Source organism: Cervus canadensis, chromosome 7 (assembly GCF_019320065.1).
Source record: "Cervus canadensis isolate Bull #8, Minnesota chromosome 7, ASM1932006v1, whole genome shotgun sequence".
In the NCBI taxonomy this organism is placed as follows: domain Eukaryota; kingdom Metazoa; phylum Chordata; class Mammalia; order Artiodactyla; family Cervidae; genus Cervus; species Cervus canadensis.
Window position 1 is genome coordinate 22,196,358 of NC_057392.1, and position 12,297 is coordinate 22,208,654.

Here is a 12,297-nt window from a genome sequence, read left to right on the forward strand (position 1 = left end):
GTTGCCGCAGAGTTCTCCTGGTCCCTTCAGGTTCCGTAGCCCGGTGGCCTGTGGGGCCCGTGTGTGCCCATGACCTCGGCTGACCAGGGAATTGCCAGATCCAGGTGGCCTCAGGAGAGCACCCCACATCTGAGCCAGAAGTGGCTCCAAGTAGAGGAGGGGAACCCCCCACCCCAAGTGCCACAACCATGCATGCGGCTCGGCAGGGAGGCTATAACCTCAGCTCTCCATGCTTGCTCCTGTGGCCACAGATGGAACCCCAGAGGGTCACGACAGCTGGCAGGGAACCCCCTCCTGGCCTGGGGAAGCTAAGGCCCCTCAGCACCAGGCTGCAGAATGTGCTGCTCACAGCTGGAGCCCCTCCCACACAGGGGGGCTGGCGGGGGTGGGGGGGGAGGGGGAAGGGGAGCCAATCACAGCTGGAGGGGTGCCCCTGGAGCCCCTGCCACCTGGAGGGAAGGGAGTGCACCTCGGTTAGGCAAGACAACTGCACAGGCCCTGACCTTGACCGCAGGAAGCTAGTGGGAGGGGTCTGTCCCCACAAAGTGTCGTCCCCACTCAAGCATTGGGACAGCCACTGCCAACAGTTCCATCCTGGCCCCGGTGTCCACAGCCCCTCAGGGACAGGACACCTGGACCCCCGGCAGCTCTGGGAGCTGAGGGTGGCCAGCCGGGAGCAGGCAGAGGCGGGGCCTGCAGCCAGCCCTGCTCTCAGCTGCAGGCAGAGGTCACAGCACCCGCGTCCCACAGCCAGGACTGGCTATCAGAGCCTTGATGCCTGAAACCAGCATCATAGGACTTTGCAGACCAGGACCCCTCTGGGTGCCGATGGCTCAGGTCAGTGTCAGTCCGGGTCCCCCAGCGACACACTCGGCCTCATCTCTCTGTGTGCCTGGAGGGGCCTGGACCAGCTTGAAGAGCCCTCATGTACTTGGGGTGCTGACTCGGCTGGGACAGCTGGTCCAAGAGCAAGGAGGAGAGCGCTCCAGCTGGCCACCCGAGCCCAGGTCTGCGGGGCCTCCCTGATGATGTGCCAGCCCACAGGCTGCACTGCACGCTCCTCAGATCAAAGGGCAGCCCAGCACCAGGACTCGAGGTGCAAAACCCCAAGTCCAGGCAGGTTCAGAAACCCAAGGCCACCCCAACCCCACCGCCAACCCCCAACCCACTGCCACCGGCAAGGATTTTGCATCAGTCACCCTTGAGCTTGACCCTGCCTAGCAGGGGGGCGCTGGCACAACTGAGTACCACCACAGGAAGTGGTTCATCCGGAGACCCCGGGCGCCCTGAGGATCACCCTTCACAGTGGACAGAGCTCTGAGCTTCAGGGACCGAGACTCAGAAGAAAAACTGAATCTCTTCCTTTTAAACCCCACACACGCCACAACACCCCATAGTTCACATTTGGTAAAAGACAAGAAAAAGAGGAAACACGAACAAAGAAAAGTTTTAACAAGAGGCAGTGAGAGGCCCACATCCGAAGCAGGGTGAGCTGATGTTAGATCAGCTTCCTGTCAAAGACAAAGGCTCTGCCAAAGTGCAGACCCCCAGACGAGGCCCCTCTGACTGTCATCAGAGCCTGCCTTTGACCAAGGTCAGGCCATAAACCCGGAGGCATGGCCAGTAAATGACGAGGAACAGAAGTGTTCTGGGAGGAGGTTACAAGAGGAGAAGGCAGAGTCCAGAATTCATCCTGGGAGGTGAGGATTCAAGCCTCTTTCATGTAGAAAAAGTGTTTACATCAACCTTTAAACAGGTATCAACCTTTTAAACCAAAAAGACAAAGTTAAGAGTTAGCTGTGTCTGCTTTATGTAGAGACAAGAAAGAATTGGACAGAAGCTGGTTGCAGCAGAGGCTGGAACCCCCAACCCCACTCCAGGACGTAGAGTTTCAGACAGACCATGGAAGAGGGAACCGAGGAAGAAACAACCCACCAATTCTCCAGTCCCACACATTCTCAGGCCCGTGAAAATCCACCACACACGTTCACCACTGCTCAGTTCACTGTCCGTGGCAGAAATTTTAAGGGCCATGGTTTCTGGCCAAATGGAAAAACAAATTGATGCCCCCCAACACGCACTTGCTAATTGGAACCTTTAAGGCGCTCTGCTCAATATCGCTTAAGTCCAAGAGGAAATCAAGTTTAATGTTTACAGACACGTCAGAAAGGAGAGAGCACAGTGTTCACAGATCAACACGGTGACAACCTCTGTCCCCGCGGAGACAGACGCCCAAGGGCCTAGGTGGCTTTGTGCTGGATGAGAAGGAGTGAAGTGTGTCATCACAGACACCTGCAGGACAGAGAGCGCGAGGGGAGGGCAAGAGCCAAGGGCTCAGGAAGCAAGGTCAGGGAGGTTGGAAACAGACAACAGAAGAAGCTGGAGAGTCTGATGACAAACACAAAAGCTAAAATTGATAAAGACACTGAAACTCACCCGTTTCTTTGGAAAAAGCCATCCAGGTCATCTGAAAGAGAGTGTGTGTGGCAGTTGCCAGGGAGCTTAGAAAGGGAAGGGGCATGGCGGCTGCCAGCTGGGCAGTGGCCAGCTGAAACTCATCTAGAAAGCTTTGGGACAGAGTCGGTGCTGTCCTGGCCCTCAGATCAGCAGCCAGGAGAGAGAAGTGAGCGGCAGGACTCTGGCCTTGGAAGGTGCAGGGCAGAGCACGTTCCTGGGGAGACGTGCCCCCTTCACATCCCGGGCCAGGTCAACCCAGGTGCAGGAAATGAAATGATTAAAGGAATGAGAGACTCTGTATTTCAGAGTAAGGATGCTGAGCATAAAAACCAAGAGAGAAAAAAAAAAAAAAAACCAAGGGAGAAACTGTTAAGGAGATAGACTCTAAGATGAAAACCCTAATTTGAAAAGACACATCCCAATTGTTTATTACAGTGCTGTTTACAGTAGCCAGGACATGGAAGCAACGTAATGTCCATCAATAGAGGAATGGATAAAGAAGATTTGGTACATATATACGATGGAATATTACTCAGCCAGGAGAAAAGATTGCCTGGAGAAATGTCAATGACCTCGGATATGCAGTTGATACCACCCTTATGCAGAAAGTGAAGAGGAACTAAAGAGCCTCTTGATGAAGGTGAAAGAGGAGAGTAAAAAAGCTGGCTTAAAACACCATTCAAAAAACTAAGATCATGGTATCTGGTCCCATCACTTCATGGCATATAGATGGGGAAACAATAGAAACAGTGACAGACTTTATTTTTGGGGGGCTCCAAAATCACTGCAAATGGTGACTGCAGCCATGAAATTAAAAGACACTTGCTCCTTGGAAGAAAAGCTATGACCAACCTAGACAGCATATTAAAAAGCAGACATTACTTTGCCAACAAAGGTCCATATGGTCAAAGCTATGGTTTTTCCAGTATTCATGTATGCATGTGAGAGTTGGACCATCAAGAAGGCTGAGAGCTGAAGAAATGATGCTTTTGAACTGTGGTGTTGGAGAAGACTCTTGAGAGTCCCTTGGACTGCAAGGAGACCAAACTAGTCAATCCTAAAGGAAATCAATCCTGAATATTCATTGGAAGGACTGATGCTGAAGCTGGAGCTACAATACTTTGGCCATCTAACACAAAGAACTGACTCATTAGAAAAGACCCTGAAGCTGAGAAAGATAGAAGGCAGGAGGGGAAGGGGATGACAGAGGATGAGATGGTTGGATGGCATCACTGACTCAGTGGACATGAGTTTGAGCAAGCTCCGGGAGATGGTGAAGGCAGGGAAGCCTGTTGTGCTGCAGTCCCTGGGGTCACAAAGAATCAGACCCGACTGAGTGACTGAACAACATTACTCAGCTGTAAAAAGGATGATATAATGCCATTTGCAGCAATGTGGATAGACCTAGAGATTGTCATTGAGTGAAGTAAGTCAAAAAGAGAAAGACAAATGATATGAAACTGTATCATATCGCTTATATGTAGAATCTGAAAATTGGTACAAATGAATTAATTTACAAAACAGAAACATATTCACAGATATAGAAAACAAACGTCTGGTTACCAAAGGGGAGAGAGTGGGAAAGGATAAATTAGGAGTTTGGGATCAACATTTACACACTACTATATATAAAATAGATAAATAACAAGGACCCACTGTAGAGCACAGGGAAGGGAACCATATTCAGTGTCTGTAATAACCTATAACCTATAACGGGAAGGAGAAGGAAATGGCAACCTTCTCCAGGATTGTAGCCTGGAGAATCCCATGGACAGAGAAGCCTGGCAAGCTAAGGTCCACAGGGTTGCACAGGGTTGGCCACGACTGAAGCAACTTAGCACGCATGCATAATAGAAAAGAAACTGAAAAAGGATGTGTACACATATTAATATATATATAAACAAATCAACTTGCTGTGCACCTTAAACAGTGTAAATCAACTACACTTCAAAAGATTAAATAAAAAAGAAGACTGACTCTAAAAACAAAGTTTGTAGAAAAAAAATTGAGTAGATGAAAACATTCAGTATTTCTCTCATGCAGAAGGTGAATGGTAATTTTTGTGTCTAAGGAAATCTCAGGAATAAAAGCAAAAAGGCAAATACCCCATAGAAAAGTCTCTTGTAAACACAAAATTCAGAATAAAAGAAATGAAACTTGTGCCTGAGGATCCAGTGTATAACATGGTGATTATAGTTGATAAAACTGTATTATAAATGATTCAAACTAGCTCACTTGCTAAGAGAACAGAACTTAAGTATTCTCATTAAAAAAAAAAAGATAAATATGTGAGGTGTGATGGATGTGTTCATTCTTGATGGTGAGAATTCTTTCACAACATATACCTATAGCAAATCATCATGTTGTATGCTTTAAATATATTAAAATTTCATGTGTTAATTGTACCTCAACAAAGCTGAAGATTTTTTAAAATGTCAATACAATAACTAAACATTTTCCAATCAGTCCTTCTTACATGACTACAATGTGTTCAATGCCTAGAAGCAGCTTTTCCAAATGAATTCATCAATAAACATAAAACATAAAATGAATTGCTCTAGTGTTTCCAGACACCCTGTCTAGGCCAGACCACCCTAGGACAGATGATGATGTTAGTTTGGGTCCAATTCAGGACTACATAACATGGAGTTACATCTTAGGTGACGTCCCCTCAGGCAACTTGAAGCTTTCCAGGGTCAAAGAAGCCCTGCCAAAACCTAAAATCAATAGGGCCATTTAAATGATGACATCCCCAGTGGGTAAAGATATTTGATTCCACACATCAACAGCATGAGCTACTGTCCTGGGCATTCATCAATAGGTCCAAGATCCCATTAAAGCTCTTTAATTTCTGCTAAGTGGTATTAGGATTTAATTGATGGCAAAGACACTGCTTGCCACTAAGCAATGATGTTGTGGCAATTAGTAGAAAATGTCTTACACATAGCCCTTTCCAGATATGCCAAGTAATTCTACTGGCCACATTTATGGGCTTGGGAGTCCACTTTGACTCTATAGCAGGCCTTTCTGGCTCTGCGAGACCATCATCCACAGCTCATCTTCTTTTACCAGCAACCCAATTTTCCTTTCAGAAGCTATCCACCCCTATTGTTGGCTTATGATATTCAGGAGGGACTGAATCCACTTACAGCTTCAAGAATAGGCTCATGACCTAGATCTGGTCAATCACCTTCGATCAGTGCCAGTAAGATGGAAACTTTGAACTTTCACTAGAACTATTAGAAATACAAACTTTACTGTATCCTACTGGAATTATTGAACTGGTTGCATGGAATATGTTCCTGGGAGCCCTCTTGCCATTAGGCGAGACACTGCCTTAGAGAAAGCAGTGGATAGGTCATTGATGTTCTAGATCCAGCGATTCTAGATGTCATTTGTCAGTGTTTTTTTTCAATATATAAGCCAATAAAATACCTTTTTTATTTAAAAAAAAATGAAACTTGTTATCAAACATTTGAAAAGGCTGCTCTGGATGATAATCAGGTATTCTAATCAAAATACCTAGATTCTTGGTCTAGTTATCAAACTGGACACTGTTTTTAACAACTGTGATACTCACAAGTTGGACCTACACAGCGTGAAAATGTGTGAACGGTGAGTCCAGTTCAAGTTTTTCAATAAAATGTAGCTGTGTGAAAAAAAAGTAAGTGAAAAATAACCAAACTAGGCCCTGTTTCTGCTGGATGGTAGCACTCTAAGTGTTTTTAATTTTTTTCATTATCCCAGTTTGTATTTTTCAAAACTTCTACAATAAACATATAAACTGATTTTAAAAAATTCACACATTTAAGAAAATTTCAGTTCCATGGTGGTCGATGCATTGCTTTGAAATGTCTCTGGATTCCCAAAGTGGTCAGTTTTTCTGTCCCCAGTGAGGACAGAGGGCAGTCCTCAGTCCACAGACTGAGGGCAAGTGACTCTCTGCTGGGATGCCGGCTCCCAACTCGGTCACTCATTCACTCCTTCTCGGAACAAGTGCTACCTGTCTGGTCTCTGGCACTGTTCTTGATTCTAGGATTTTGACTTCTGCCAAGGCCTTGTGGCACGCCACACCCCTGTCCCTCCCCCAAACTCCCATCACCCTGAAACCCTCACCACTGCAAAGCCAACGCACAGCCACATCCATGCTGTTTATAAAACGAATTGGGGACTTCCCTGGTGGTCCAGTGGCTAAGAATCCGTGCTCCCAATGCAGGGGGCCCGGGTTCAATCCCTGGTCAGGAAACTAGACCCCACATGCCACAACTAAGAGTTTGCTTGCCTCAACTAAGAACTGGCATGGCAAAATAAAAATAAATATTAAAAAAAAAACGAATTGGTGGATTTTCATCACTAGGTATTCAACAAGGGCCTCCAGAACACTGTTGAATGGTTCCAACTCACAACTAATTATAAAGTGTTTACTTTTTGTCTCTTGTAACCATATATAAATAAACATGTTTACAAAGTAAAAAAATAGATTGGTGGAAGCACTGGTCCCACTAAGCTTTCTTTCTGTGTGTCCCCGCCCTTGGAGCATTGGAAGAGGATGCATGCCCCATGTTTGGGGAGGCCCCTCAGGCAGGAACTCTGGCCCCGCTGAGGTCTCGCCCCTCAAGGAGGCTGGCCTCATTCCCTGACTTTACTCCTCATCCAGCCAGGGAACACTTCCAGCTACTCCTAGCTACAGCCCAGGGCACAACTCCCCTGGAAGACCCTCCCCTGGAAGCTTTCAGAGTGGTGGAATCAGACCGCATGGGTGCGAATGTCTCTGCATCGCAGGCTGGCCAGATCTGAGCACCCAGGAATCTGACCCCATATTGTGTGCTCTGTGGTGACCCCTGGGCAGAGGGTGGAGGCCGTGAAGGCCTGGGCCACAGCGACCTGACCACGCAGACATGGCCAGTCTTCAGGGGGAGCCTCAGGCAGCAGGCATGGTCCCTGCCTGGACAGCCACTCAGGACCCAGGTCCCAGAGGACCAGGGCTGGGTGATGCCTACAGCAGCCTCCCTGCGGGCCTGGCTGCCACTGACACCCACAGCCTTGATTCACCAGCAGCTCCCTGGCGTGGGGAGGCCAGACCTGCTCCCATTCCTAGGGATGGGGGGCCAGACCTACTACCCATTCCCAGAGGTGGGGGAACCAGACCTGCTCCCATTCCCAGAGGTGGGGGAACCAGACCTGCTCCCATTCCTAGGGGTGGGGGGCCAGACCCGCTCCAGTTCTCCCAGGGGTGGGGACGGTGGCTCTGAGGGTCCCTAAGCCCCACAGCCAGGACAGACGCCAGGCCTGGGGCCCCCATCAGCCTGACCCCAGGGTTGACATGCCCAAGTCTATGCCCAGCGCCAAGTGACTGTGGACAGGTCACAGTGACTTCCCCTTTTGGACCTTGGTTTCCTCCCAGTCACAGAGAGCCAGGGGCGCTGTAAGCGTGAGTCTCACGTGCCAAGTCCACGGGCCCAAGGACCCAGATGTTTGTTCAAACTCTGCTCTGAATGTGGCTGCAAAGATGTCTCTTAGATGGAGTCAACATTGAATCAGTGGACTCTGGGTAAAGCAGATTGCCCTCAATGCTGTGGTTGGGCCTCATCCAACCAGTTGAAGGCCTTAAAGGAAAGACGGTGACCCCCAGGAGGAGAGACCTCTGCCTCTGGACGGCCTGGAACTCCAGCTGTAGCATCAGGTCTCTGCGGGTTCTCCAGCCTGTCCTGCAGACTTGTGGTCTGCCAGCCTCCATAGTTTCACAGGTCAGCTCCACCAAATCAACCTGTCTGTACATATACACGCAAACACGAGCACATGTCCCATTGGCTCTGTCTCTCTGGGGAGCCCACACTTCATAGCTCCCAGGAGAAGCACCCCAGTTTCAGGGAAACTGCTGGAGGCAATTTTTGACACCACTTCCAGGTAGCTGGGCACAGCTGTGCCTTCCTGCCCTGCGTGTTTCAGAAGCAGCAAGGGTGCCTGGCTCCCACATCTCTCTGCCCCCAGCAGAGCCCTGCAGTGGTGCAACTCCAGCCCCGAGTCCATGTGCATGGTTGCAGACCTGGCCTCATGGGGTGCCATGCTGAACAGGGATCGTGCCAGGGCTCATGTGGAAGCTTGGGTCTGCTGGCTCCCTGGCATCCTCAGCCCTGCTGCTTGACTGCTGGGATGGTGAGCAGCCTAGACAGACCTGGCTATTGGAGGGGAGGTCCCTGGAACAAGCAGGAAGGCCTGCCCAGGTCGCAGACTGGCAGCTTGGGGACTTGATTGCACCTGCTGCGTCACCAAGATGCCCACTCACCAGTGGTGGGAGCGATTGGAAACCCCAGGCCCGCCCTAGGGCTGCCCTCTGCACAGCCTGCCCTGCCCAGAGTCGGGGGGTGAGTGGGGGAAGGTGGGGGAGGGAGAGGTAGGGGAGGTGGGGGAGGGGAAGGCGGGGGACATGGCTCTTTCTGAACAGCCCAGGTTCCCTGCCCACTGCGGTAGCTGGACATGGACTCCATCAGCCTGACCATGACCCCATGTCCAGGGACAGGCCCCCAGAGGCCAGGCGGGTGACAGGTGGCAGCACAGCTGGGACAGGTGGGGTCTTGGCCTCCCAGGGCCCCGGGGCTTGGCCCCCACCCCGTTGGCCACTTGCTCAGTGCGGGGGGGGGGGGTTGGGTGGCGCCTCCTTCAGACCTCAGCTCCTGGCTCAGGTGGGATTGGGTGAGATGACGACAGAACCCACAGCCCATTTTAGGTCCTGTTTGGGGAAAAGGGAAATGGACGAGGACGACATTAGTATTGCAGCCCGCCTGCCTGTGGTGTCACTGGGACTTCAGTGTCCCCAGCACTGGCATTCTCAGCTGGCCCCGCCGCCCACGGGGGCACAGTCACTAGCTCCTGGTAGCTGCCCCCATGACGTCGGCTCCAGAGGGACTGAGGGACAGGCGCAGTGACAGGGGTGCAGGCTACCGGGCCCCGCCCCACACGCCTTCCAGAGCAGCGGGGCCAGAGCCATGCGGGGCCGCCTTGGGCTCCACGCTGCCCCGCCCATGGGGTGACGACCTCGCCACAGTCCAGTAACCAGCCAGGCGTGGCTCTGAGCTGAACCTGCGGGGCCCTAGGGACACAGGCCAGCCTTGCCCACAGGCCCACATCGCCACCTCCCAGGGAAGTGATTTTTGAATCACAATTCGATGAGATAGTCAGCTGGAGTGTAAACTGCTGGCCCATTTCACAGATGGGAGGCCAAGCAGCCAGCCTGTCCCCTACCTGTCCGGCCAGTGTGTGGGGGCCCTCTCCCATCCCCTGGACAGCGGTGCCCCCTCTGCTGAGCTTCTGAGAGGCCCCTGACTGCCTGGGGTATCTCCCCTCAGAAACCTCCAGGAGCTGACTGTGACCTGCCCCGGGGCTGCACTGGCTCGGCCCAAGCCGACAGCTGTGGGCAGGCAAGTTCACGTGGGTTTCAGCTGAGAAACCCGAGGCCGGCTGAGCCCCCAGGAAATACCTCGATTTATCCCCGTCGGGACAAATCCCAGGGCAGTCAAGAGTCCCCTCTCCCAGGGGGACAGGCCTCCAAGGGCCTGGTTGTGGGAGATTTAGGTCGTACACCTAATGACCCCCTAGAACTTAACTGTCTCCCTGCATTTTCACATCGTTAGGCCAGAACTCATGAGCCTTCTGGACCCTGGGAGAAAATGCAGACCTGCCTTCAACACGATGTATCGTGGACACACACACACACAATGTAGCATGGACACCCAGACACCCAGACACACACACACAGACACCCAGACACACAAACACACACACACAGACACACAAAGACACAATGCATGGTGGACATACACACACATACAGACACACACACAATGTACCATGGACACCCAGACACACAGTCACACAAAGACACAGACACACAAAGACACAATGCATGGTGGACATACACACATACATAGACACACAGATACACACACAGACACACACATAGACACACACACACAATGTACCACGGACACCCAGACACACAGTCACACAAAGACACAGACACACAAACACACAATGCATGGTGGACATACACACACACAGACACACACAGAGACACACACATAGACATGAACACACACAGATACAGACACACACAGAAATACACACATAGACACACAGACACACAGTCACACACAGACACACACACACAATGCATGGTGGACATACACACACACACAGACACACAACATACACAGACACACACATAGACACGAACACACACAGACAGATACAAACACACAATGCATGGTGGACATACACACAGACACACAGACACACAGAATGCACCATGGACACACACACAGACATAGACACACAGACACACACACACAGACACAGATGCACACAGAGACACACACACAGACACACACACACACACAATGTACCATGGACACTCAGACACACAGTCACACAAAGACACAGACACAAACAGACACACAGACACACAGACACATACACATGAACACACACAGATACAAACATACACAGACACACACACAGACACAATGCACCGTGGACACACACAGAGACACAAACACACACAGACACACACACAATGCACCTGGATACACACAGACACACACACACTCAGAGGTACCACACACACGCAGGCACACACAAAGTACTGTGGACACACATATATGCACAGACACACACACAAAATGCACCGTGGACACACAGACACATACCTACTCAGAGGTACCCCCCACCCCCACACACACAGAGGGGCTCTGCTGGAGGACAGACCTGCCCAGCCAACCATGGAATCATGAACAGAGGATGGGGACAGGCCAGGGCGGTAAGAGGAAGGCACAGGGCAGGGTGAGGAGGGGGAGGCCCAGGAACCTTCCTGCAGAGCCTGGCCGCACCGACCCCGTACCCTCCAGAGGGGCCTGGCCTGCCTCCAACCTCCTTCTGGCTCCGTGGGGCCTCACGGCCCCCACATCAGGGGCTCAGCAAGTGCCTGGGCCTTGCTGAGAGACTCCCACGGCGGGGCCGAGGCTGAGGTCTGAGCGCATCCTTCCGCCATGCTGGTCCCATCCCCTTGGTTACATGCCTCCCAGCAGCCAGTAGCTCTGCAGCAGTGGGCTCAGCACTTCTCGTGGGGTCTCAGCTCAAGGGGCCTGGAGCGGACGACCGGGGCCACCAGGACCCCCGCAGCCTGGGCTCCTCAGAGCTGCTTCCCTCGGGAAAGACAGCAGCCAGGGCCTCAAGGCTGAGCAGTTCCCCTTCAGAGAAGCTAGCCCGGGCACAGAGGAGCCTCTGTCCACTCACCCACTGGATGCCCTGGAGACCTCGGCAGGGACGTCCCGGCTGGACTGGCAGGGGCTTCGGCTCTGCTCTTCACCAGGCTGGTGCTTCACGGGTCTGGGAAGACACTGGCCACTGGAGACCCCACTGGTGAAGGCGCGATGCTTCCTGTTCTAAGTCAGCAACTTGGAGGAAGTAGTTACATGTGGTTGATTTCACCACATGGGGCCCGTCATCCAGCCCCGGCCCCTTTGCCTACACAGCTCCAGCCCGAGGGCTGTCAGAGGAACAACCACAGGAGACATCCATTATACTTGCTCAGGGCGGGAAGCGGAACAGGGTGGGGTCGGATGGAGCAGGAGCAGGGCTCCTGGCAGCACCGCCTGTGCCCTCAGGGGATGGGGAACCCTGGAGGGCAGGGCTCAGGAATTTGCACCCCTGGAAGGGAGAGCCTGCAGACTGAGCACACCTACCAAAGAAGCAGCAGACAGGCACAGAGGATCCTAACTTGTATCACAGAAATGGAAAAGCATCACAGGGCCCAAAGGGCAGAATTGAGAAGGTGGAGAGCAA

General features: G+C 51.9%; 1 protein-coding gene across 1 annotated transcript in view; it reads right to left on the reverse strand.

Moving 5' to 3' along the window:
• The window catches only part of ITGB2 (integrin subunit beta 2), a 30,806-nt gene extending 18,884 nt beyond the window's left edge, over positions 1-11,922 (reverse strand). Inside the window, exon 1 of the mRNA XM_043474585.1 lies at positions 11,749-11,922. The gene's annotated coding sequence lies outside the window, so the exon portion shown is untranslated. The remainder of the gene's footprint in view (positions 1-11,748) is intronic.
• Positions 11,923-12,297: the final 375 nt, after the last annotated feature.